General features: G+C 51.1%; 34 non-coding genes and 2 pseudogenes across 34 annotated transcripts; all 36 read left to right on the plus strand.

The window, feature by feature from the left end:
• Nucleotides 1–1,400: 1,400 nt before the first annotated feature.
• LOC146373019 (U2 spliceosomal RNA) lies at nt 1,401–1,607 on the plus strand (annotated as a pseudogene).
• A 244-nt stretch (nt 1,608–1,851) lies between these two features.
• LOC146373020 (U5 spliceosomal RNA) lies at nt 1,852–1,964 on the plus strand. Its single transcript, XR_014802328.1, has one exon. It is a non-coding gene; the product is annotated as a U5 spliceosomal RNA (small nuclear RNA).
• A 194-nt stretch (nt 1,965–2,158) lies between these two features.
• Nucleotides 2,159–2,349, plus strand: LOC146373021 (U2 spliceosomal RNA). Its single transcript, XR_014802475.1, has one exon. It is a non-coding gene; the product is annotated as a U2 spliceosomal RNA (small nuclear RNA).
• A 244-nt stretch (nt 2,350–2,593) lies between these two features.
• Nucleotides 2,594–2,706, plus strand: LOC146373022 (U5 spliceosomal RNA). The gene has a single exon (XR_014802329.1). It is a non-coding gene; the product is annotated as a U5 spliceosomal RNA (small nuclear RNA).
• Nucleotides 2,707–2,900: 194 nt separating this feature from the next.
• Nucleotides 2,901–3,091, plus strand: LOC146373023 (U2 spliceosomal RNA). Its single transcript, XR_014802530.1, has one exon. It is a non-coding gene; the product is annotated as a U2 spliceosomal RNA (small nuclear RNA).
• A 243-nt stretch (nt 3,092–3,334) lies between these two features.
• On the plus strand, nt 3,335–3,447 carry LOC146373024 (U5 spliceosomal RNA). The gene has a single exon (XR_014802400.1). It is a non-coding gene; the product is annotated as a U5 spliceosomal RNA (small nuclear RNA).
• A 194-nt stretch (nt 3,448–3,641) lies between these two features.
• Nucleotides 3,642–3,832, plus strand: LOC146373025 (U2 spliceosomal RNA). The gene has a single exon (XR_014802584.1). It is a non-coding gene; the product is annotated as a U2 spliceosomal RNA (small nuclear RNA).
• A 243-nt stretch (nt 3,833–4,075) lies between these two features.
• Nucleotides 4,076–4,188, plus strand: LOC146373026 (U5 spliceosomal RNA). The gene has a single exon (XR_014802330.1). It is a non-coding gene; the product is annotated as a U5 spliceosomal RNA (small nuclear RNA).
• A 194-nt stretch (nt 4,189–4,382) lies between these two features.
• Nucleotides 4,383–4,482, plus strand: LOC146373027 (U2 spliceosomal RNA; annotated as a pseudogene).
• Nucleotides 4,483–9,539: 5,057 nt separating this feature from the next.
• Nucleotides 9,540–9,736, plus strand: LOC146373028 (U2 spliceosomal RNA). The gene has a single exon (XR_014802596.1). It is a non-coding gene; the product is annotated as a U2 spliceosomal RNA (small nuclear RNA).
• Nucleotides 9,737–9,979: 243 nt separating this feature from the next.
• LOC146373029 (U5 spliceosomal RNA) lies at nt 9,980–10,092 on the plus strand. The gene has a single exon (XR_014802331.1). It is a non-coding gene; the product is annotated as a U5 spliceosomal RNA (small nuclear RNA).
• Nucleotides 10,093–10,286: 194 nt separating this feature from the next.
• LOC146373030 (U2 spliceosomal RNA) lies at nt 10,287–10,477 on the plus strand. Its single transcript, XR_014802476.1, has one exon. It is a non-coding gene; the product is annotated as a U2 spliceosomal RNA (small nuclear RNA).
• Nucleotides 10,478–10,725: 248 nt separating this feature from the next.
• On the plus strand, nt 10,726–10,838 carry LOC146373031 (U5 spliceosomal RNA). Its single transcript, XR_014802333.1, has one exon. It is a non-coding gene; the product is annotated as a U5 spliceosomal RNA (small nuclear RNA).
• Nucleotides 10,839–11,032: 194 nt separating this feature from the next.
• Nucleotides 11,033–11,223, plus strand: LOC146373032 (U2 spliceosomal RNA). The gene has a single exon (XR_014802587.1). It is a non-coding gene; the product is annotated as a U2 spliceosomal RNA (small nuclear RNA).
• Nucleotides 11,224–11,467: 244 nt separating this feature from the next.
• Nucleotides 11,468–11,580, plus strand: LOC146373033 (U5 spliceosomal RNA). Its single transcript, XR_014802432.1, has one exon. It is a non-coding gene; the product is annotated as a U5 spliceosomal RNA (small nuclear RNA).
• A 194-nt stretch (nt 11,581–11,774) lies between these two features.
• LOC146373034 (U2 spliceosomal RNA) lies at nt 11,775–11,965 on the plus strand. Its single transcript, XR_014802477.1, has one exon. It is a non-coding gene; the product is annotated as a U2 spliceosomal RNA (small nuclear RNA).
• Nucleotides 11,966–12,208: 243 nt separating this feature from the next.
• LOC146373035 (U5 spliceosomal RNA) lies at nt 12,209–12,321 on the plus strand. Its single transcript, XR_014802334.1, has one exon. It is a non-coding gene; the product is annotated as a U5 spliceosomal RNA (small nuclear RNA).
• A 194-nt stretch (nt 12,322–12,515) lies between these two features.
• Nucleotides 12,516–12,706, plus strand: LOC146373036 (U2 spliceosomal RNA). The gene has a single exon (XR_014802571.1). It is a non-coding gene; the product is annotated as a U2 spliceosomal RNA (small nuclear RNA).
• Nucleotides 12,707–12,949: 243 nt separating this feature from the next.
• LOC146373037 (U5 spliceosomal RNA) lies at nt 12,950–13,062 on the plus strand. Its single transcript, XR_014802335.1, has one exon. It is a non-coding gene; the product is annotated as a U5 spliceosomal RNA (small nuclear RNA).
• A 194-nt stretch (nt 13,063–13,256) lies between these two features.
• Nucleotides 13,257–13,447, plus strand: LOC146373038 (U2 spliceosomal RNA). Its single transcript, XR_014802535.1, has one exon. It is a non-coding gene; the product is annotated as a U2 spliceosomal RNA (small nuclear RNA).
• A 243-nt stretch (nt 13,448–13,690) lies between these two features.
• On the plus strand, nt 13,691–13,803 carry LOC146373039 (U5 spliceosomal RNA). Its single transcript, XR_014802424.1, has one exon. It is a non-coding gene; the product is annotated as a U5 spliceosomal RNA (small nuclear RNA).
• Nucleotides 13,804–13,997: 194 nt separating this feature from the next.
• On the plus strand, nt 13,998–14,188 carry LOC146373040 (U2 spliceosomal RNA). Its single transcript, XR_014802566.1, has one exon. It is a non-coding gene; the product is annotated as a U2 spliceosomal RNA (small nuclear RNA).
• Nucleotides 14,189–14,436: 248 nt separating this feature from the next.
• Nucleotides 14,437–14,549, plus strand: LOC146373041 (U5 spliceosomal RNA). The gene has a single exon (XR_014802336.1). It is a non-coding gene; the product is annotated as a U5 spliceosomal RNA (small nuclear RNA).
• Nucleotides 14,550–14,743: 194 nt separating this feature from the next.
• LOC146373042 (U2 spliceosomal RNA) lies at nt 14,744–14,934 on the plus strand. Its single transcript, XR_014802478.1, has one exon. It is a non-coding gene; the product is annotated as a U2 spliceosomal RNA (small nuclear RNA).
• Nucleotides 14,935–15,182: 248 nt separating this feature from the next.
• On the plus strand, nt 15,183–15,295 carry LOC146373043 (U5 spliceosomal RNA). The gene has a single exon (XR_014802337.1). It is a non-coding gene; the product is annotated as a U5 spliceosomal RNA (small nuclear RNA).
• A 194-nt stretch (nt 15,296–15,489) lies between these two features.
• On the plus strand, nt 15,490–15,681 carry LOC146373044 (U2 spliceosomal RNA). Its single transcript, XR_014802560.1, has one exon. It is a non-coding gene; the product is annotated as a U2 spliceosomal RNA (small nuclear RNA).
• A 243-nt stretch (nt 15,682–15,924) lies between these two features.
• Nucleotides 15,925–16,037, plus strand: LOC146373045 (U5 spliceosomal RNA). The gene has a single exon (XR_014802493.1). It is a non-coding gene; the product is annotated as a U5 spliceosomal RNA (small nuclear RNA).
• Nucleotides 16,038–16,231: 194 nt separating this feature from the next.
• Nucleotides 16,232–16,422, plus strand: LOC146373046 (U2 spliceosomal RNA). The gene has a single exon (XR_014802479.1). It is a non-coding gene; the product is annotated as a U2 spliceosomal RNA (small nuclear RNA).
• A 243-nt stretch (nt 16,423–16,665) lies between these two features.
• On the plus strand, nt 16,666–16,778 carry LOC146373047 (U5 spliceosomal RNA). Its single transcript, XR_014802338.1, has one exon. It is a non-coding gene; the product is annotated as a U5 spliceosomal RNA (small nuclear RNA).
• Nucleotides 16,779–16,972: 194 nt separating this feature from the next.
• On the plus strand, nt 16,973–17,163 carry LOC146373048 (U2 spliceosomal RNA). Its single transcript, XR_014802573.1, has one exon. It is a non-coding gene; the product is annotated as a U2 spliceosomal RNA (small nuclear RNA).
• Nucleotides 17,164–17,406: 243 nt separating this feature from the next.
• LOC146373049 (U5 spliceosomal RNA) lies at nt 17,407–17,519 on the plus strand. Its single transcript, XR_014802339.1, has one exon. It is a non-coding gene; the product is annotated as a U5 spliceosomal RNA (small nuclear RNA).
• A 194-nt stretch (nt 17,520–17,713) lies between these two features.
• Nucleotides 17,714–17,904, plus strand: LOC146373050 (U2 spliceosomal RNA). The gene has a single exon (XR_014802537.1). It is a non-coding gene; the product is annotated as a U2 spliceosomal RNA (small nuclear RNA).
• Nucleotides 17,905–18,147: 243 nt separating this feature from the next.
• LOC146373051 (U5 spliceosomal RNA) lies at nt 18,148–18,260 on the plus strand. The gene has a single exon (XR_014802425.1). It is a non-coding gene; the product is annotated as a U5 spliceosomal RNA (small nuclear RNA).
• Nucleotides 18,261–18,454: 194 nt separating this feature from the next.
• Nucleotides 18,455–18,645, plus strand: LOC146373052 (U2 spliceosomal RNA). The gene has a single exon (XR_014802567.1). It is a non-coding gene; the product is annotated as a U2 spliceosomal RNA (small nuclear RNA).
• A 248-nt stretch (nt 18,646–18,893) lies between these two features.
• LOC146373053 (U5 spliceosomal RNA) lies at nt 18,894–19,006 on the plus strand. The gene has a single exon (XR_014802340.1). It is a non-coding gene; the product is annotated as a U5 spliceosomal RNA (small nuclear RNA).
• Nucleotides 19,007–19,200: 194 nt separating this feature from the next.
• LOC146373054 (U2 spliceosomal RNA) lies at nt 19,201–19,391 on the plus strand. The gene has a single exon (XR_014802480.1). It is a non-coding gene; the product is annotated as a U2 spliceosomal RNA (small nuclear RNA).
• Nucleotides 19,392–19,557: the final 166 nt, after the last annotated feature.

Below are 19,557 nucleotides of genomic sequence, written 5' to 3' on the forward strand. Positions count from 1 at the left end.
TACCTTGGGAAGTGGGAGGGGAGGAAGGACAAGATCTGTGATTTTATGTTGTGTGAAGGCCCAATGGACGTATTAGGAATTTCTTTTGGGAATGGGGAGGGGGATGCATTGTGTAATTGGAAAAAGAAGATGACTGCAGTCGAAAAAAAACTGGGATTATGGAAGACAAGAAAACTTTCCGTTTCAGGGAAAGTGTTGGTTGTAAAGGCCGATGTATTGCCAAAGCTGTTACATTTGGCCTACGTCTTTCCGATGCCGCAGAAGTATAGAGCTCAACTAATGAGGGGAATATTTAATTTCATATGGGGGGGCTATGAATATGTGAAAAGGGCGCTAATGCATCAGGAAATAGCAGATGGAGGGAGGGATGTGCCAAACGTTCCTCTGAAGCTGGATGCAATATTTTATAGCAATGTATGTATACTCCTGAAAAAGACATATATACACAAATGCCAAATCCTGATATGGTTTTGGCTGTCCATACCATACCGGTTTCTAATAGGGTGGGATAATAAAGGCCCTAAAGCTGAGACTAGGCCGGAGTACTTCCAGCGAATGGTAAAGTGGGGGAGGAGATATACGGAATGTAAAGATGAGGATACAGTGATAAATCATAAGTTACTATATAGGAAACTGGTACAGAAACTCAATGTCAATCCAGTAATGGTGAGCTCTGAAGTGTGGGTACGGGCCCAGGACAAGAGTTTTAAGAACGGGCTTAAAGATTTTAATTGGTTGCACTTGCATAGAAGGCTACCAGTCAGGGTCACGATGTATGCCCACAATTTGGGGAAGCAAAAAGTCTGTCCACGGAAAAACTGTATGGAAGATGAAACAATTGAACATGTATTATGGGGATGTGAATATGCAAGAAAGGTGTGGGATGGGGTGAAAGAGAGTTATAAGTGCTTGGAGAATGTGACATATGATGAAATCACTTCGTTTGGGGTTAAAGGAGTGGGAAAAGAACAAAACAAAATAATTTGTATGCTGATATCAATTGTAAAACTTAAATTATGGAAAGCAAGGCAGGGACATATAACTGGAGTGTATAAATGGGGAGAGATAGGAACAGTTAAGGCAATAGAGAAAGAATTTGAAAGTATATACTGGCACGAATTAGAAAAGTGGGGAAGTGATACAATTAAGGATAGGTGGAAAATCACCTTTTTAAAACCACCAAAAAAAAGGTGGTAAGTGATAAGGAGCAAGATAATAGAAACGCGATTGTTTCTTCGGTTTCTGGTCTTTCATTTTGTGGGATTTTCTTGTTGATCAACTTCTCTTTTCTTTCTGTAGAATGTTTATTTAGGAGTAAAGAAATGAAGGTATGACAATGATTTCGAAAGTAATATCTTAAGATGTATGAGAAATATGAAATGTAAATGTAAAGTATGGAAATGTTTTGGAAAGCAAATAAAGAAAAGGAAAAAAAAAAAAGGAAAAAAAAAAAATCTGTTCTTATCAGTTTAATATCTGATACGCCCCCGATTCGGGGGCAACGTATTAAACGCATTTTTAGAACAGGGAGCCGAATAAGGGGCTCGCTCCGCTCGCTCCACGCATCGACCCGGTATTGCAGCGCCTCCGGGAACGGTGCCCCCTTTGCTGACTTTGTGCAAAAGCAAGAAAGCCAAAACAAAGTAAGGTCTGCCAAGCCAAGAGCCAGAAAGCAGCCTGAAGCCGCGAACGTGCTCCTCTCCAGTCACCCCTCTCCTGTCAAAGTGGAACTCTGGAGCAGAGCAGGCGGGGCCTGAGATCTGCCCCTTCAGCCAAGCAAACAGGGCCTACCGTGACGCCGGAAGCCGGGACGAGGAGTCACTGCGGCTTCCTGCGAGGCCAAAGAAACACACACTCTGGCTTCTCTTCAAAACGTACAAGTCTTTCGCCTTTTACTAAAGACTTCCGTGGAGAGTGAGGCTAAGGAGTTGCACCTATTTTTGGCAGGGTCTGCCGTCTGGCTGGGCCCTCTCCTCGTTGTTCAAAAGAAGAAATAGAAGAAAGCGCGCAGTTCCAGGGAGCTCCGCAGGCCTCTGAGGTACTGTGGGTGGGCGGAGATTTGAAGCGGTTCCCTCCCTGTGAGCCAAGTGAAAGAGCGCACCGTCACAAGCGAGAAGTGTCCCGAGAAGGCGGCTCAGCCAGGAACCTGCAGGAGGCCATCGCTTCTCGGCCTTTTGGCTAAGATCAAGTGTAGTATCTGTTCTTATCAGTTTAATATCTGATACGCCCCCGATTCGGGGGCAACGTATTAAACGCATTTTTAGAACAGGGAGCCGAATAAGGGGCTCGCTCCGTTCGCTCCACGCATCGACCCGGTATTGCAGCGCCTCCGGGAACGGTGCCCCCTTTGCTGACTTTGTGCAAAAGCAAGAAAGCCAAAACAAAGTAAGGTCTGCCAAGCCAAGAGCCAGAAAGCAGCCTGAAGCCGCGAACGTGCTCCTCTCCAGTCACCCCTCTCCTGTCAAAGTGGAACTCTGGAGCAGAGCAGGCGGGGCCTGAGATCTGCCCCTTCAGCCAAGCAAACAGGGCCTACCGTGACGCCGGAAGCCGGGACGAGGAGTCACTGCGGCTTCCTGCGAGGCCAAAGAAACACACACTCTGGCTTCTCTTCAAAACGTACAAGTCTTTCGCCTTTTACTAAAGACTTCCGTGGAGAGTGAGGCTAAGGAGTTGCACCTATTTTTGGCAGGGTCTGCCGTCTGGCTGGGCCCTCTCCTCGTTGTTCAAAAGAAGAAATAGAAGAAAGCGTGCAGTTCCAGGGAGCTCCGCAGCCCTCTGAGGTACTGTGGGTGGGCGGAGATTTGAAGCGGTTCCCTCCCTGTGAGCCAAGTGAAAGAGCGCACCGTCCCAAGCGAGAAGTGTCCCGAGAAGGCGGCTCAGCCAGGAACCTGCAGGAGGCCATCGCTTCTCGGCCTTTTGGCTAAGATCAAGTGTAGTATCTGTTCTTATCAGTTTAATATCTGATACGCCCCCGATTCGGGGGCAACGTATTAAACGCATTTTTAGAACAGGGAGCCGAATAAGGGGCTCGCTCCGTTCGCTCCACGCATCGACCCGGTATTGCAGCGCCTCTGGGAACGGTGCCCCCTTTGCTGACTTTGTGCAAAAGCAAGAAAGCCAAACAAAGTAAGGTCTGCCAAGCCAAGAGCCAGAAAGCAGCCTGAAGCCGCGAACGTGCTCCTCTCCAGTCACCCCTCTCCTGTCAAAGTGGAACTCTGGAGCAGCGCAGGCGGGGCCTGAGATCTGCCCCTTCAGCCAAGCAAACAGGGCCTACCGTGACGCCGGAAGCCGGGACGAGGAGTCACTGCGGCTTCCCGCGAGGCCAAAGAAACACACACTCTGGCTTCTCTTCAAAATGTACAAGTCTTTCGCCTTTTACTAAAGACTTCCGTGGAGAGTGAGGCTAAGGAGTTGCACCTATTTTTGGCAGGGTCTGCCGTCTGGCTGGGCCCTCTCCTCGTTGTTCAAAAGAAGAAATAGAAGAAAGCGCGCAGTTCCAGGGAGCTCCGCAGGCCTCTGAGGTACTGTGGGTGGGCGGAGATTTGAAGCGGCTCCTACCCTGTGAGCCAAGTGAAAGAGCGCACCGTCACAAGCGAGAAGTGTCCCGAGAAGGCGGCTCAGCCAGGAACCTGCAGGAGGCCATCGCTTCTCGGCCTTTTGGCTAAGATCAAGTGTAGTATCGGTTCTTATCAGTTTAATATCTGATCCGCCCCCGATTCGGGGGCAACGTATTAAACGCATTTTTAGAACAGGGAGCCGAATAAGGGGCTCGCTCCGTTCGCTCCACGCATCGACCCGGTATTGCAGCGCCTCCGGGAACGGTGCCCCCTTTGCTGACTTTATGGAAAAGGAAGAAAGCCAAACAAAGTAAGGTCTGCCAAGCCAAGAGCCAGAAAGCAGCCTGAAGCCGCGAACGTGCTCCTCTCCAGTCACCCCTCTCCTGTCAAAGTGGAACTCTGGAGCGGAGCAGGCGGGGCCTGAGATCTGCCCCTTCAGCCAAGCAAACAGGGCCTACCGTGACGCCGGAAGCCGGGACGAGGAGTCACTGCGGCTTCCTGCGAGGCCAAAGAAACACACACTCTGGCTTCTCTTCAAAACGTACAAGTCTTTCGCCTTTTACTAAAGACTTCCGTGGAGAGTGAGGCTAAGGAGTTGCACCTATTTTTGGCAGGGTCTGCCGTCTGGCTGGGCCCTCTCCTCGTTGTTCAAAAGAAGAAATAGAAGAAAGCGCGCAGTTCCAGGGAGCTCCGCAGGCCTCTGAGGTACTGTGGGTGGGCGGAGATTTGAAGCGGCTCCTACCCTGTGGGCCAAGTGAAAGAGCGCACCGTCACAAGGGAGAAGTGTCCCGAGAAGGCGGCTCAGCCAGGAACTTGCAGAAAGCCATCGCTTCTCGGCCTTTTGGCTAAGATCAAGTGTAGTATCTGTTCTTATCGAGAAGCAATATGGCGACTGCGTCGGCCAGTTATGGAGAAGAGACGGACAGAAGGAGTGGAATGAAGAATACATTACGTTTTGATCTGATCGACAAAGACGCTGCTTTCCAGGATCGGATAACTTTTGGGAGAAGAATCCTCTTTGATGCTCTCAACATACAGCCAGAAGAGATCTATTGCCTACAACAGAGCACAGCTAAGAAATATTATGACGTGACGCTAACTACCACAGAGAGAGCGGAGGACGCGAGACGGAAAGCCAACACAGCGGTAAGCGAAGACCTAAAAAGATACGCGGTGACCCCACTGTACAGAAGTGATTACAGAATCTTAACTGTACACATGTACAATCCGTGGGTATCGGAAGAGACGATAAGGTGCTTCCTGGAAAGGCACGTCAAAGTGTTTCCAGGGGTAAGAATGATAAAAGATGGATTAAGTATATGGACAGGCAAGAGACAATTCCGGATAAAATTACAAGAAGACTTAAACAGCGAGGACGGTTTCCGACACCCGCCTGCGGTTTTCTCTATCGGTGCCGATAGAGGATTTCTTATTTATGCGGGCCAACCCTTGAGTTGTAGGAAATGTGGTGGCAAAGGACATGACGTTGAGCACTGCGACCAGGTGAGGTGCCGAAGCTGTAATGGCATGGGCCACAGTACAAGAGATTGCACAGAACCAAAGAGGTGCCACTTATGCGGGTCTGAAGAACACATGGCACGAGATTGCATGAAGCCCAGACCCTATGCGGCGGTAGTAAAGGGTTTTCTGGGGCAAGAAAAGGATAGCAGGAATGAAGCTGCGAGAGCACCTGTGGTGGATTTGGAATCACGGACAGGTGAAGAGAATAAGACTGATGAGACAGAGGAGGAGGTAGAGAAGAGGACGAAGGGCCCCCTACTGGAGGCTGAGGGGAGCAACGTGGATGGAGGGAAAGGAAAGGGTGAGGACATAGAGTCCGCAGAGCAGCCGTGGAAAGTGGTTAAGAGAACAGGGAGGAAGACTGCAAAAAGAAGGAGGAGATGGGACTCGACCACTACCCCGGAGGGGGGAGATGGGAAAGAGGTAGGTGCGGAGCCTTCGACCAGCGAGGCGGAAGGGCACGCACCGAAAGGGACCCAAACTGAGTGCATGCACACTCCTTTGAGCGCTACGATGAGCGAAAACGAAACGGAAGATGGAAGTGAGACCGAAGGTGTTTTGGATAAATTTACAATACAATCATTATTTTCCCAAGAAAGCTTGGGGATGCAGTCTACACCATGAACGGCAAAGCAGAGGGAAAGAAGGGCTGTGCTCACTCTTACTTTGTGGCGCAAGCTCCTCTGGCCCCGCGGGGTGCTATATCCTGTGAACTTATGCCACTGTTTGGGTCAGCGAGTAAGTTTTTGGAAACTGGTCTTTCCTTGATCCTCTTATAAGCCGAATGGGTGAAATTAAAATAATGTCTATAAATGTTAGAGGATTGAGGAATTTCTGGAAAAGGAGAGCGGTATATGAATTTTTGACAGTGTGTGATTTCGATATATGCATGGTTCAGGAAGCACACTTAAGAGATGAAGGCGACGTACTCCTTTTCACCGAGGAGTGGGGAGGAGGTGAAGCAGTATGGAGTGTGGGGAGTGTATACGGATCAGGGGTGGGAGTCCTGTGCGGGAGGAAAAGTATCAAAATTATAGACACCTTTTCTGTAATTCAAGGCAGAGTATTGGTGGTGGACATCAAGAAAGCTGGACTTCACTGTCGCGCGGTCAATATTTATGCACATGCAGAACCACGGGCCCGCAGAGAACTATTCGCTGGGCTGGACATTTGCTTTATGACAAGTAAGGTGACCATTGTGGGAGGAGACTTAAACTGCTCACTTGATAAGGATGGTGGATCGCCTTTGCTTAGAGATTTTATGACTAAGTATAGACTGGTGGATACGATGGGAAAGATATTAGGCAAACGGGTTGGTCACACATGGGAAAATAGTCGGGGAATGAAGAGCAGATTGGATTATATATTGGTAGGAGATAAGGAAAAGGTAACAGGAGGGGGGACAATTTCTGCCCCCTTCACAGATCACAAAGCAATTTGGGCAACGGTAAGTTTTGGAGAAGCAACTTTTGGTAAGGCTTATTGGAAATTGAACAATGATATTCTGACAGAACATGAGTATAGGGAAAGATTTAGAGGAATTTTCGGAAATTGGGTGGATTTGAAAGGTTTGTACGAAAACAGAGGGAGGTGGTGGGAAGAAACGAAAAAGAAAATAAAAATTTTTTCAATTGCTTATAGTACACAGAGAGCGCAGGCTTCTAAAGAGGGTTTTAAGAAGCTTCAGGAAAAGATTGCAGGGATAGAAGCTCAGAGGAATAAGGAAAAAAATTGGGAAGAGAGCGAGGAACTGAATATATTATTAAAGGAACAGGAGGTCTTGTTTCAGGAGAGGGCGAAAACAAGAATGTTTAAATTTATGCAGGAGGAGTATATGCAACAGGAGAAGTGCTCGGCCTATTTTTTTGCTCAAATGAAAAAGAGAGAGGAAAAAGGGGCAATTATGGAACTGGAAAGGGAAGGGAAATCGGTTACTGGACGGGACAATATTTTGAAGATGGTAGAGGAGTACTACAGTTCATTGTTTGGTGTGGAAGAAGTAGATAGAGGGGCTCAAGAAATGGTTTTGGGTTTTCTGAAAGAGAGGTTACCAGAGGACGCAAGGAAGCTTCTGGAAAGGAGCATAACAAACCACGAACTATACGAGGCGATAAAGACAATGAAGAATAACAAGGTACCTGGGATAGATGGACTCACAAAGGAGTTTTACATCACCTTTTGGGATCTCATCGGAGACCACTTGTTGGAGGTATTTGATGAAATGTGTGAAACGGGTGGAATGCCAAAGAGTATGAGGACGGGTGTGATAAGTTTACTACATAAGAAAGGTTCACCTGCTGCGCTTTCAAATTATAGGCCTCTTTCAATGGTCTGTGTGGACTACAAAATTTTGAGTCGAACTCTAGCAAGACGCCTGGCCCGAGTCTTGCCTGCTATTATTAATGCAGACCAGACATGTGGGGTAAAGGGCAGGCAGATTGGTTGGAACTTACAACTACATAGAGATGTGCTTACATATATCGAAGAGAGGAACTTGACAACAATATGCGTAACACTTGATCAGGAAAAAGCTTTTGATAGGGTCAATCATGATTTCTTATGGAGGGTGATGAGAACTTTTGATATAGGAGGAAAATTTTTGAATTGGATAAGTATGATGTATACTGACATAATCTGCAAGATAAAGATAAATGGACACTTAACAGAGGAAGTACAACAAACGAGAGGGCTACGGCAGGGCTGCCCCCTGTCCGCCCTACTCTATGTTATATATGTAGAACCTTTAGCATGTGCAATAAGAGGAAACGAGAAAATTAGAGGAGTGCCCTTGCCAGGGGGGGAGGTGTTGAAGATCTCCCAGTACGCTGACGACATAGTTCTTTACTTGGAAGATGATGGAAGTGTGAGGGAGATGATGCGAACAATACAGACCTTTGAGAGCGCTGCGGGGTCAAAGGTCAATAAGGAGAAATCAAAATATAAATTTTTGGGACGATGGGCAGGTAGGAGAGAGACGCTTTGCGGGCTTTCTTTGTGTGAAGGGCCCATGCGGGTCCTGGGCATTGATTTTGGAAATCCAGGGGGGGATGCAAATTATAACTGGGATTTGAAGATAGCGAAGATCTCAAAGAAATTGGGGATGTGGTCTAAAAGAAAGCTTACTATAACTGGCAAAGTACTGGCCGTAAAAGCTGACATTTTACCTGCCCTATTGCATTTGGCATATGTTTTCCCAATACCACAGACTTACAGGAAGAAATTAACACAGGGAATTTTCAAATTAATTTGGGGGGGGTATGAATATGTAAAAAGAACAATTATGTATCAGACAATACCAAAAGGTGGGAGGGATGTCCCTAACATCCCCTTGAAATTGGACGTGATGTATTACAGCAATATATGTAACTTATTGAATAGGCCCAATGTACATAAATGCCAAGTCTTGATCCGCTTTTGGTTATCCGGTCCCATGAGACAATTGATCGAGTGGGATAATAGGGTGCCAAGGGCGGAAAGCAGACCAGACTATTTTTCAAGGATGATTAAATGGCGGGAGAAGCATCAGGAATATAAGGATAAAGACCTCATGTTGAATCATAAAAAATTGTATAGAGCCATGGTGCAGAAAATACACACCCAAAATATATGGGTGCAGGAGGAGGTATGGATACGAGCTCAGGAGAAGGGACTGAGCAACGGCTGCAGGGATTTTAACTGGCTGCTGCTGCATAAAAAAATACCGGTAAGATCAATAATGCATGCACATAGATTATGTGATAATAAGAACTGTCCGAGAAGCACATGTCAAACAGAAGAAACAATAGAGCATGTAATGTGGGGATGCCCCTTTGCGGGGGAAGTGTGGGGTGAAATGCAGAAGCAGTATGTTTGTTTAAAAGGGATTTCGTATGATGAAGTAATGTTCCTTACGGGATGGGAGAAGGGAAGTAACCGAAAGGGAAAGTCTTTGTTATTAGTGTCCTTGGTAAAACTATATTTGTGGAAGGCCCGGCAAGGGTATATTTTGGGGTCATACAAATGGACAGCCAAGAGTGTATGTAGATTGGTAGAGAAGGAAATAGAAAAAGTGCGGCTGCTGGAGAAATTGAAATGGGGGTGGGATACAATCAAAGATAGATGGAAAGACATTCCTTAGAAGCCACTTAATTTAGAGGCCTAAGAAGGAAAGTTTTTTTTGTTTTGCCTTGTTCGTTACGTTGAGAGCAACACATGGTAAGACTAGTATTGAGTTGAGAAAAGGATTGGAAAATAAGGTAATGGGGTTTTTATGCCAATTTAGAAGATGTGATGTAACTTTGGTATGACTGTGCAATTGAACGTGTGGTTTTCCTCTTTATGACTTGTTATTTTGCTATTAAGATGCCACAGTACTCGTAGAAAGGACGTCTGAACATTTTGATCAATGGAGAGAGAAAATGTCTCGTTTTGTTTAGAATGGGTTTATTCTTTCGGATGTTTTATAATGTACATGTACGTGATATTCTGTTTTTTGAAAATAAAAAAAAGGAAAAAAAAAAAAAAAATCTGTTCTTATCAGTTTAATATCTGATACGCCCCCGATTCGGGGGCAACGTATTAAACGCATTTTTAGAACAGGGAGCCGAATAAGGGGCTCGCTCCGTTCGCTCCACGCATCGACCCGGTATTGCAGCGCCTCCGGGAACGGTGCCCCCTTTGCTGACTTTGTGGAAAAGCAAGAAAGCCAAACAAAGTAAGGTCTGCCAAGCCAAGAGCCAGAAAGCAGCCTGAAGCCGCGAACGTGCTCCTCTCCAGTCACCCCTCTCCTGTCAAAGTGGAACTCTGGAGCGGAGCAGGCGGGGCCTGAGATCTGCCCCTTCAGCCAAGCAAACAGGGCCTACCGTGACGCCGGAAGCCGGGACGAGGAGTCACTGCGGCTTCCCGCGAGGCCAAAGAAACACACACTCTGGCTTCTCTTCAAAACGTACAAGTCTTTCGCCTTTTACTAAAGACTTCCGTGGAGAGTGAGGCTAAGGAGTTGCACCTATTTTTGGCAGGGTCTGCCGTCTGGCTGGGCCCTCTCCTCGTTGTTCAAAAGAAGAAATAGAAGAAAGCGCGCAGTTCCAGGGAGCTCCGCAGGCCTCTGAGGTACTGTGGGTGGGCGGAGATTTGAAGCGGCTCCTACCCTGTGGGCCAAGTGAAAGAGCGCACCGTCACAAGGGAGAAGTGTCCCGAGAAGGCGGCTCAGCCAGGAACCTGCAGGAGGCCATCGCTTCTCGGCCTTTTGGCTAAGATCAAGTGTAGTATCTGTTCTTATCAGTTTAATATCTGATACGCCCCCGATTCGGGGGCAACGTATTAAACGCATTTTTAGAACAGGGAGCCGAATAAGGGGCTCGCTCCGTTCGCTCCACGCATCGACCCGGTATTGCAGCGCCTCCGGGAACGGTGCCCCCTTTGCTGACTTTGTGCAAAAGCAAGAAGGCCAAACAAAGTAAGGTCTGCCAAGCCAAGAGCCAGAAAGCAGCCTGAAGCCGCGAACGTGCTCCTCTCCAGTCACCCCTCTCCTGTCAAAGTGGAACTCTGGAGCGGAGCGGAGCAGGCGGGGCCTGAGATCTGCCCCTTCAGCCAAGCAAACAGGGCCTACCGTGACGCCGGAAGCCGGGACGAGGAGTCACTGCGGCTTCCTGCGAGGCCAAAGAAACACACACTCTGGCTTCTCTTCAAAACGTACAAGTCTTTCGCCTTTTACTAAAGACTTCCGTGGAGAGTGAGGCTAAGGAGTTGCACCTATTTTTGGCAGGGTCTGCCGTCTGGCTGGGCCCTCTCCTCGTTGTTCAAAAGAAGAAATAGAAGAAAGCGCGCAGTTCCAGGGAGCTCCGCAGGCCTCTGAGGTACTGTGGGTGGGCGGAGATTTGAAGCGGCTCCTACCCTGTGGGCCAAGTGAAAGAGCGCACCGTCACAAGTGAGAAGTGTCCCGAGAAGGCGGCTCAGCCAGGAACTTGCAGAAAGCCATCGCTTCTCGGCCTTTTGGCTAAGATCAAGTGTAGTATCTGTTCTTATCAGTTTAATATCTGATCCGCCCCCGATTCGGGGGCAACGTATTAAACGCGTTTTTAGAACAGGGAGCCGAATAAGGGGCTCGCTCCGCTCGCTCCACGCATCGACCCGGTATTGCAGCGCCTCCGGGAACGGTGCCCCCTTTGCTGACTTTGTGCAAAAGCAAGAAAGCCAAAACAAAGTAAGGTCTGCCAAGCCAAGAGCCAGAAAGCAGCCTGAAGCCGCGAACGTGCTCCTCTCCAGTCACCCCTCTCCTGTCAAAGTGGAACTCTGGAGCAGAGCAGGCGGGGCCTGAGATCTGCCCCTTCAGCCAAGCAAACAGGGCCTACCGTGACGCCGGAAGCCGGGACGAGGAGTCACTGCGGCTTCCTGCGAGGCCAAAGAAACACACACTCTGGCTTCTCTTCAAAACGTACAAGTCTTTCGCCTTTTATTAAAGACTTCCGTGGAGAGTGAGGCTAAGGAGTTGCACCTATTTTTGGCAGGGTCTGCCGTCTGGCTGGGCCCTCTCCTCGTTGTTCAAAAGAAGAAATAGAAGAAAGCGCGCAGTTCCAGGGAGCTCCGCAGGCCTCTGAGGTACTGTGGGTGGGCGGAGATTTGAAGCGGTTCCCTCCCTGTGAGCCAAGTGAAAGAGCGCACCGTCACAAGCGAGAAGTGTCCCGAGAAGGCGGCTCAGCCAGGAACCTGCAGGAGGCCATCGCTTCTCGGCCTTTTGGCTAAGATCAAGTGTAGTATCTGTTCTTATCAGTTTAATATCTGATACGCCCCCGATTCGGGGGCAACGTATTAAACGCATTTTTAGAACAGGGAGCCGAATAAGGGGCTCGCTCCGTTCGCTCCACGCATCGACCCGGTATTGCAGCGCCTCCGGGAACGGTGCCCCCTTTGCTGACTTTGTGCAAAAGCAAGAAAGCCAAACAAAGTAAGGTCTGCCAAGCCAAGAGCCAGAAAGCAGCCTGAAGCCGCGAACGTGCTCCTCTCCAGTCACCCCTCTCCTGTCAAAGTGGAACTCTGGAGCGGAGCAGGCGGGGCCTGAGATCTGCCCCTTCAGCCAAGCAAACAGGGCCTACCGTGACGCCGGAAGCCGGGACGAGGAGTCACTGCGGCTTCCTGCGAGGCCAAAGAAACACACACTCTGGCTTCTCTTCAAAACGTACAAGTCTTTCGCCTTTTACTAAAGACTTCCGTGGAGAGTGAGGCTAAGGAGTTGCACCTATTTTTGGCAGGGTCTGCCGTCTGGCTGGGCCCTCTCCTCGTTGTTCAAAAGAAGAAATAGAAGAAAGCGCGCAGTTCCAGGGAGCTCCGCAGGCCTCTGAGGTACTGTGGGTGGGCGGAGATTTGAAGCGGCTCCTACCCTGTGGGCCAAGTGAAAGAGCGCACCGTCACAAGGGAGAAGTGTCCCGAGAAGGCGGCTCAGCCAGGAACTTGCAGAAAGCCATCGCTTCTCGGCCTTTTGGCTAAGATCAAGTGTAGTATCTGTTCTTATCAATTTAATATCTGATACGCCCCCGATTCGGGGGCAACGTATTAAACGCATTTTTAGAACAGGGAGCCGAATAAGGGGCTCGCTCCGCTCGCTCCACGCATCGACCCGGTATTGCAGCGCCTCCGGGAACGGTGCCCCCTTTGCTGACTTTGTGCAAAAGCAAGAAAGCCAAACAAAGTAAGGTCTGCCAAGCCAAGAGCCAGAAAGCAGCCTGAAGCCGCGAACGTGCTCCTCTCCAGTCACCCCTCTCCTGTCAAAGTGGAACTCTGGAGCAGAGCAGGCGGGGCCTGAGATCTGCCCCTTCAGCCAAGCAAACAGGGCCTACCGTGACGCCGGAAGCCGGGACGAGGAGTCACTGCGGCTTCCTGCGAGGCCAAAGAAACACACACTCTGGCTTCTCTTCAAAACGTACAAGTCTTTCGCCTTTTACTAAAGACTTCCGTGGAGAGTGAGGCTAAGGAGTTGCACCTATTTTTGGCAGGGTCTGCCGTCTGGCTGGGCCCTCTCCTCGTTGTTCAAAAGAAGAAATAGAAGAAAGCGCGCAGTTCCAGGGAGCTCCGCAGGCCTCTGAGGTACTGTGGGTGGGCGGAGATTTGAAGCGGTTCCCTCCCTGTGAGCCAAGTGAAAGAGCGCACCGTCACAAGCGAGAAGTGTCCCGAGAAGGCGGCTCAGCCAGGAACCTGCAGGAGGCCATCGCTTCTCGGCCTTTTGGCTAAGATCAAGTGTAGTATCTGTTCTTATCAGTTTAATATCTGATACGCCCCCGATTCGGGGGCAACGTATTAAACGCATTTTTAGAACAGGGAGCCGAATAAGGGGCTCGCTCCGTTCGCTCCACACATCGACCCGGTATTGCAGCGCTTCCGGGAACGGTGCCCCCTTTGCTGACTTTGTGCAAAAGCAAGAAAGCCAAACAAAGTAAGGTCTGCCAAGCCAAGAGCCAGAAAGCAGCCTGAAGCCGCGAACGTGCTCCTCTCCAGTCACCCCTCTCCTGTCAAAGTGGAACTCTGGAGCGGAGCAGGCGGGGCCTGAGATCTGCCCCTTCAGCCAAGCAAACAGGGCCTACCGTGACGCCGGAAGCCGGGACGAGGAGTCACTGCGGCTTCCTGCGAGGCCAAAGAAACACACACTCTGGCTTCTCTTCAAAACTTACAAGTCTTTCGCCTTTTACTAAAGACTTCCGTGGAGAGTGAGGCTAAGGAGTTGCACCTATTTTTGGCAGGGTCTGCCGTCTGGCTGGGCCCTCTCCTCGTTGTTCAAAAGAAGAAATAGAAGAAAGCGCGCAGTTCCAGGGAGCTCCGCAGGCCTCTGAGGTACTGTGGGTGGGCGGAGATTTGAAGCGGTTCCCTCCCTGTGAGCCAAGTGAAAGAGCGCACCGTCACAAGCGAGAAGTGTCCCGAGAAGGCGGCTCAGCCAGGAACCTGCAGGAGGCCATCGCTTCTCGGCCTTTTGGCTAAGATCAAGTGTAGTATCTGTTCTTATCAGTTTAATATCTGATCCGCCCCCGATTCGGGGGCAACGTATTAAACGCATTTTTAGAACAGGGAGCCGAATAAGGGGCTCGCTCCGTTCGCTCCATGCATCGACCCGGTATTGCAGCGCCTCCGGGAACGGTGCCCCCTTTGCTGACTTTGTGCAAAAGCAAGAAGGCCAAACAAAGTAAGGTCTGCCAAGCCAAGAGCCAGAAAGCAGCCTGAAGCCACGAACGTGCTCCTCTCCAGTCACCCCTCTCCTGTCAAAGTGGAACTCTGGAGCGGAGCGGAGCAGGCGGGGCCTGAGATCTGCCCCTTCAGCCAAGCAAACAGGGCCTACCGTGACGCCGGAAGCCGGGACGAGGAGTCACTGCGGCTTCCTGCGAGGCCAAAGAAACACACACTCTGGCTTCTCTTCAAAACGTACAAGTCTTTCGCCTTTTACTAAAGACTTCCGTGGAGAGTGAGGCTAAGGAGTTGCACCTATTTTTGGCAGGGTCTGCCGTCTGGCTGGGCCCTCTCCTCGTTGTTCAAAAGAAGAAATAGAAGAAAGCGCGCAGTTCCAGGGAGCTCCGCAGGCCTCTGAGGTACTGTGGGTGGGCGGAGATTTGAAGCGGTTCCCTCCCTCTGAGCCAAGTGAAAGAGCGCACCGTCACAAGCGAGAAGTGTCCCGAGAAGGCGGCTCAGCCAGGAACCTGCAGGAGGCCATCGCTTCTCGGCCTTTTGGCTAAGATCAAGTGTAGTATCTGTTCTTATCAGTTTAATATCTGATACGCCCCCGATTCGGGGGCAACGTATTAAACGCATTTTTAGAACAGGGAGCCGAATAAGGGGCTCGCTCCGTTCGCTCCACGCATCGACCCGGTATTGCAGCGCCTCCGGGAACGGTGCCCCCTTTGCTGACTTTGTGGAAAAGCAAGAAAGCCAAACAAAGTAAGGTCTGCCAAGCCAAGAGCCAGAAAGCAGCCTGAAGCCGCGAACGTGCTCCTCTCCAGTCACCCCTCTCCTGTCAAAGTGGAACTCTGGAGCGGAGCGGAGCAGGCGGGGCCTGAGATCTGCCCCTTCAGCCAAGCAAACAGGGCCTACCGTGACGCCGGAAGCCGGGACGAGGAGTCACTGCGGCTTCCTGCGAGGCCAAAGAAACACACACTCTGGCTTCTCTTCAAAACGTACAAGTCTTTCGCCTTTTACTAAAGACTTCCGTGGAGAGTGAGGCTAAGGAGTTGCACCTATTTTTGGCAGGGTCTGCCGTCTGGCTGGGCCCTCTCCTCGTTGTTCAAAAGAAGAAATAGAAGAAAGCGCGCAGTTCCAGGGAGCTCCGCAGGCCTCTGAGGTACTGTGGGTGGGCGGAGATTTGAAGCGGTTCCCTCCCTGTGAGCCAAGTGAAAGAGCGCACCGTCACAAGCGAGAAGTGTCCCGAGAAGGCGGCTCAGCCAGGAACCTGCAGGAGGCCATCGCTTCTCGGCCTTTTGGCTAAGATCAAGTGTAGTATCTGTTCTTATCAGTTTAATATCTGATACGCCCCCGATTCGGGGGCAACGTATTAAACGCATTTTTTAGAACAGGGAGCCGAATAAGGGGCTCGCTCCGCTCGCTCCACGCATCGACCCGGTATTGCAGCGCCTCCGGGAACGGTGCCCCCTTTGCTGACTTTGTGCAAAAGCAAGAAAGCCAAACAAAGTAAGGTCTGCCAAGCCAAGAGCCAGAAAGCAGCCTGAAGCCGCGAACGTGCTCCTCTCCAGTCACCCCTCTCCTGTCAAAGTGGAACTCTGGAGCGGAGCAGGCGGGGCCTGAGATCTGCCCCTTCAGCCAAGCAAACAGGGCCTACCGTGACGCCGGAAGCCGGGACGAGGAGTCACTGCGGCTTCCTGCGAGGCCAAAGAAACACACACTCTGGCTTCTCTTCAAAACGTACAAGTCTTTCGCCTTTTACTAAAGACTTCCGTGGAGAGTGAGGCTAAGGAGTTGCACCTATTTTTGGCAGGGTCTGCCATCTGGCTGGGCCCTCTCCTCGTTGTTCAAAAGAAGAAATAGAAGAAAGCGCGCAGTTCCAGGGAGCTCCGCAGGCCTCTGAGGTACTGTGGGTGGGCGGAGATTTGAAGCGGTTCCCTCCCTGTGAGCCAAGTGAAAGAGCGCACCGTCACAAGCGAGAAGTGTCCCGAGAAGGCGGCTCAGCCAGGAACCTGCAGGAGGCCATCGCTTCTCGGCCTTTTGGCTAAGATCAAGTGTAGTATCTGTTCTTATCAGTTTAATATCTGATACGCCCCCGATTCGGGGGCAACGTATTAAACGCATTTTTAGAACAGGGAGCCGAATAAGGGGCTCGCTCCGTTCGCTCCACGCATCGACCCGGTATTGCAGCGCCTCCGGGAACGGTGCCCCCTTTGCTGACTTTGTGGAAAAGCAAGAAAGCCAAACAAAGTAAGGTCTGCCAAGCCAAGAGCCAGAAAGCAGCCTGAAGCCGCGAACGTGCTCCTCTCCAGTCACCCCTCTCCTGTCAAAGTGGAACTCTGGAGCAGAGCAGGCGGGGCCTGAGATCTGCCCCTTCAGCCAAGCAAACAGGGCCTACCGTGACGCCGGAAGCCGGGACGAGGAGTCACTGCGGCTTCCTGCGAGGCCAAAGAAACACACACTCTGGCTTCTCTTCAAAACGTACAAGTCTTTCGCCTTTTACTAAAGACTTCCGTGGAGAGTGAGGCTAAGGAGTTGCACCTATTTTTGGCAGGGTCTGCCGTCTGGCTGGGCCCTCTCCTCGTTGTTCAAAAGAAGAAATAGAAGAAAGCGCGCAGTTCCAGGGAGCTCCGCAGGCCTCTGAGGTACTGTGGGTGGGCGGAGATTTGAAGCGGCTCCTACCCTGTGGGCCAAGTGAAAGAGCGCACCGTCACAAGGGAGAAGTGTCCCGAGAAGGCGGCTCAGCCAGGAACTTGCAGAAAGCCATCGCTTCTCGGCCTTTTGGCTAAGATCAAGTGTAGTATCTGTTCTTATCAATTTAATATCTGATACGCCCCCGATTCGGGGGCAACGTATTAAACGCATTTTTAGAACAGGGAGCCGAATAAGGGGCTCGCTCCGCTCGCTCCACGCATCGACCCGGTATTGCAGCGCCTCCGGGAACGGTGCCCCCTTTGCTGACTTTGTGCAAAAGCAAGAAAGCCAAACAAAGTAAGGTCTGCCAAGCCAAGAGCCAGAAAGCAGCCTGAAGCCGCGAACGTGCTCCTCTCCAGTCACCCCTCTCCTGTCAAAGTGGAACTCTGGAGCAGAGCAGGCGGGGCCTGAGATCTGCCCCTTCAGCCAAGCAAACAGGGCCTACCGTGACGCCGGAAGCCGGGACGAGGAGTCACTGCGGCTTCCTGCGAGGCCAAAGAAACACACACTCTGGCTTCTCTTCAAAACGTACAAGTCTTTCGCCTTTTACTAAAGACTTCCGTGGAGAGTGAGGCTAAGGAGTTGCACCTATTTTTGGCAGGGTCTGCCGTCTGGCTGGGCCCTCTCCTCGTTGTTCAAAAGAAGAAATAGAAGAAAGCGCGCAGTTCCAGGGAGCTCCGCAGGCCTCTGAGGTACTGTGGGTGGGCGGAGATTTGAAGCGGTTCCCTCCCTGTGAGCCAAGTGAAAGAGCGCACCGTCACAAGCGAGAAGTGTCCCGAGAAGGCGGCTCAGCCAGGAACCTGCAGGAGGCCATCGCTTCTCGGCCTTTTGGCTAAGATCAAGTGTAGTATCTGTTCTTATCAGTTTAATATCTGATACGCCCCCGATTCGGGGGCAACGTATTAAACGCATTTTTAGAACAGGGAGCCGAATAAGGGGCTCGCTCCGTTCGCTCCACACATCGACCCGGTATTGCAGCGCTTCCGGGAACGGTGCCCCCTTTGCTGACTTTGTGCAAAAGCAAGAAAGCCAAACAAAGTAAGGTCTGCCAAGCCAAGAGCCAGAAAGCAGCCTGAAGCCGCGAACGTGCTCCTCTCCAGTCACCCCTCTCCTGTCAAAGTGGAACTCTGGAGCGGAGCAGGCGGGGCCTGAGATCTGCCCCTTCAGCCAAGCAAACAGGGCCTACCGTGACGCCGGAAGCCGGGACGAGGAGTCACTGCGGCTTCCTGCGAGGCCAAAGAAACACACACTCTGGCTTCTCTTCAAAACTTACAAGTCTTTCGCCTTTTACTAAAGACTTCCGTGGAGAGTGAGGCTAAGGAGTTGCACCTATTTTTGGCAGGGTCTGCCGTCTGGCTGGGCCCTCTCCTCGTTGTTCAAAAGAAGAAATAGAAGAAAGCGCGCAGTTCCAGGGAGCTCCGCAGGCCTCTGAGGTACTGTGGGTGGGCGGAGATTTGAAGCGGTTCCCTCCCTGTGAGCCAAGTGAAAGAGCGCACCGTCACAAGCGAGAAGTGTCCCGAGAAGGCGGCTCAGCCAGGAACCTGCAGGAGGCCATCGCTTCTCGGCCTTTTGGCTAAGATCAAGTGTAGTATCTGTTCTTATCAGTTTAATATCTGATCCGCCCCCGATTCGGGGGCAACGTATTAAACGCATTTTTAGAACAGGGAGCCGAATAAGGGGCTCGCTCCGTTCGCTCCATGCATCGACCCGGTATTGCAGCGCCTCCGGGAACGGTGCCCCCTTTGCTGACTTTGTGCAAAAGCAAGAAGGCCAAACAAAGTAAGGTCTGCCAAGCCAAGAGCCAGAAAGCAGCCTGAAGCCACGAACGTGCTCCTCTCCAGTCACCCCTCTCCTGTCAAAGTGGAACTCTGGAGCGGAGCGGAGCAGGCGGGGCCTGAGATCTGCCCCTTCAGCCAAGCAAACAGGGCCTACCGTGACGCCGGAAGCCGGGACGAGGAGTCACTGCGGCTTCCTGCGAGGCCAAAGAAACACACACTCTGGCTTCTCTTCAAAACGTACAAGTCTTTCGCCTTTTACTAAAGACTTCCGTGGAGAGTGAGGCTAAGGAGTTGCACCTATTTTTGGCAGGGTCTGCCGTCTGGCTGGGCCCTCTCCTCGTTGTTCAAAAGAAGAAATAGAAGAAAGCGCGCAGTTCCAGGGAGCTCCGCAGGCCTCTGAGGTACTGTGGGTGGGCGGAGATTTGAAGCGGTTCCCTCCCTCTGAGCCAAGTGAAAGAGCGCACCGTCACAAGCGAGAAGTGTCCCGAGAAGGCGGCTCAGCCAGGAACCTGCAGGAGGCCATCGCTTCTCGGCCTTTTGGCTAAGATCAAGTGTAGTATCTGTTCTTATCAGTTTAATATCTGATACGCCCCCGATTCGGGGGCAACGTATTAAACGCATTTTTAGAACAGGGAGCCGAATAAGGGGCTCGCTCCGTTCGCTCCACGCATCGACCCGGTATTGCAGCGCCTCCGGGAACGGTGCCCCCTTTGCTGACTTTGTGGAAAAGCAAGAAAGCCAAACAAAGTAAGGTCTGCCAAGCCAAGAGCCAGAAAGCAGCCTGAAGCCGCGAACGTGCTCCTCTCCAGTCACCCCTCTCCTGTCAAAGTGGAACTCTGGAGCGGAGCGGAGCAGGCGGGGCCTGAGATCTGCCCCTT

Source organism: Perissodus microlepis, chromosome 14, assembly GCF_051167445.1.
Source record: "Perissodus microlepis isolate ML-2025 ecotype Zambia chromosome 14, ASM5116744v1, whole genome shotgun sequence".
In the NCBI taxonomy this organism is placed as follows: domain Eukaryota; kingdom Metazoa; phylum Chordata; class Actinopteri; order Cichliformes; family Cichlidae; genus Perissodus; species Perissodus microlepis.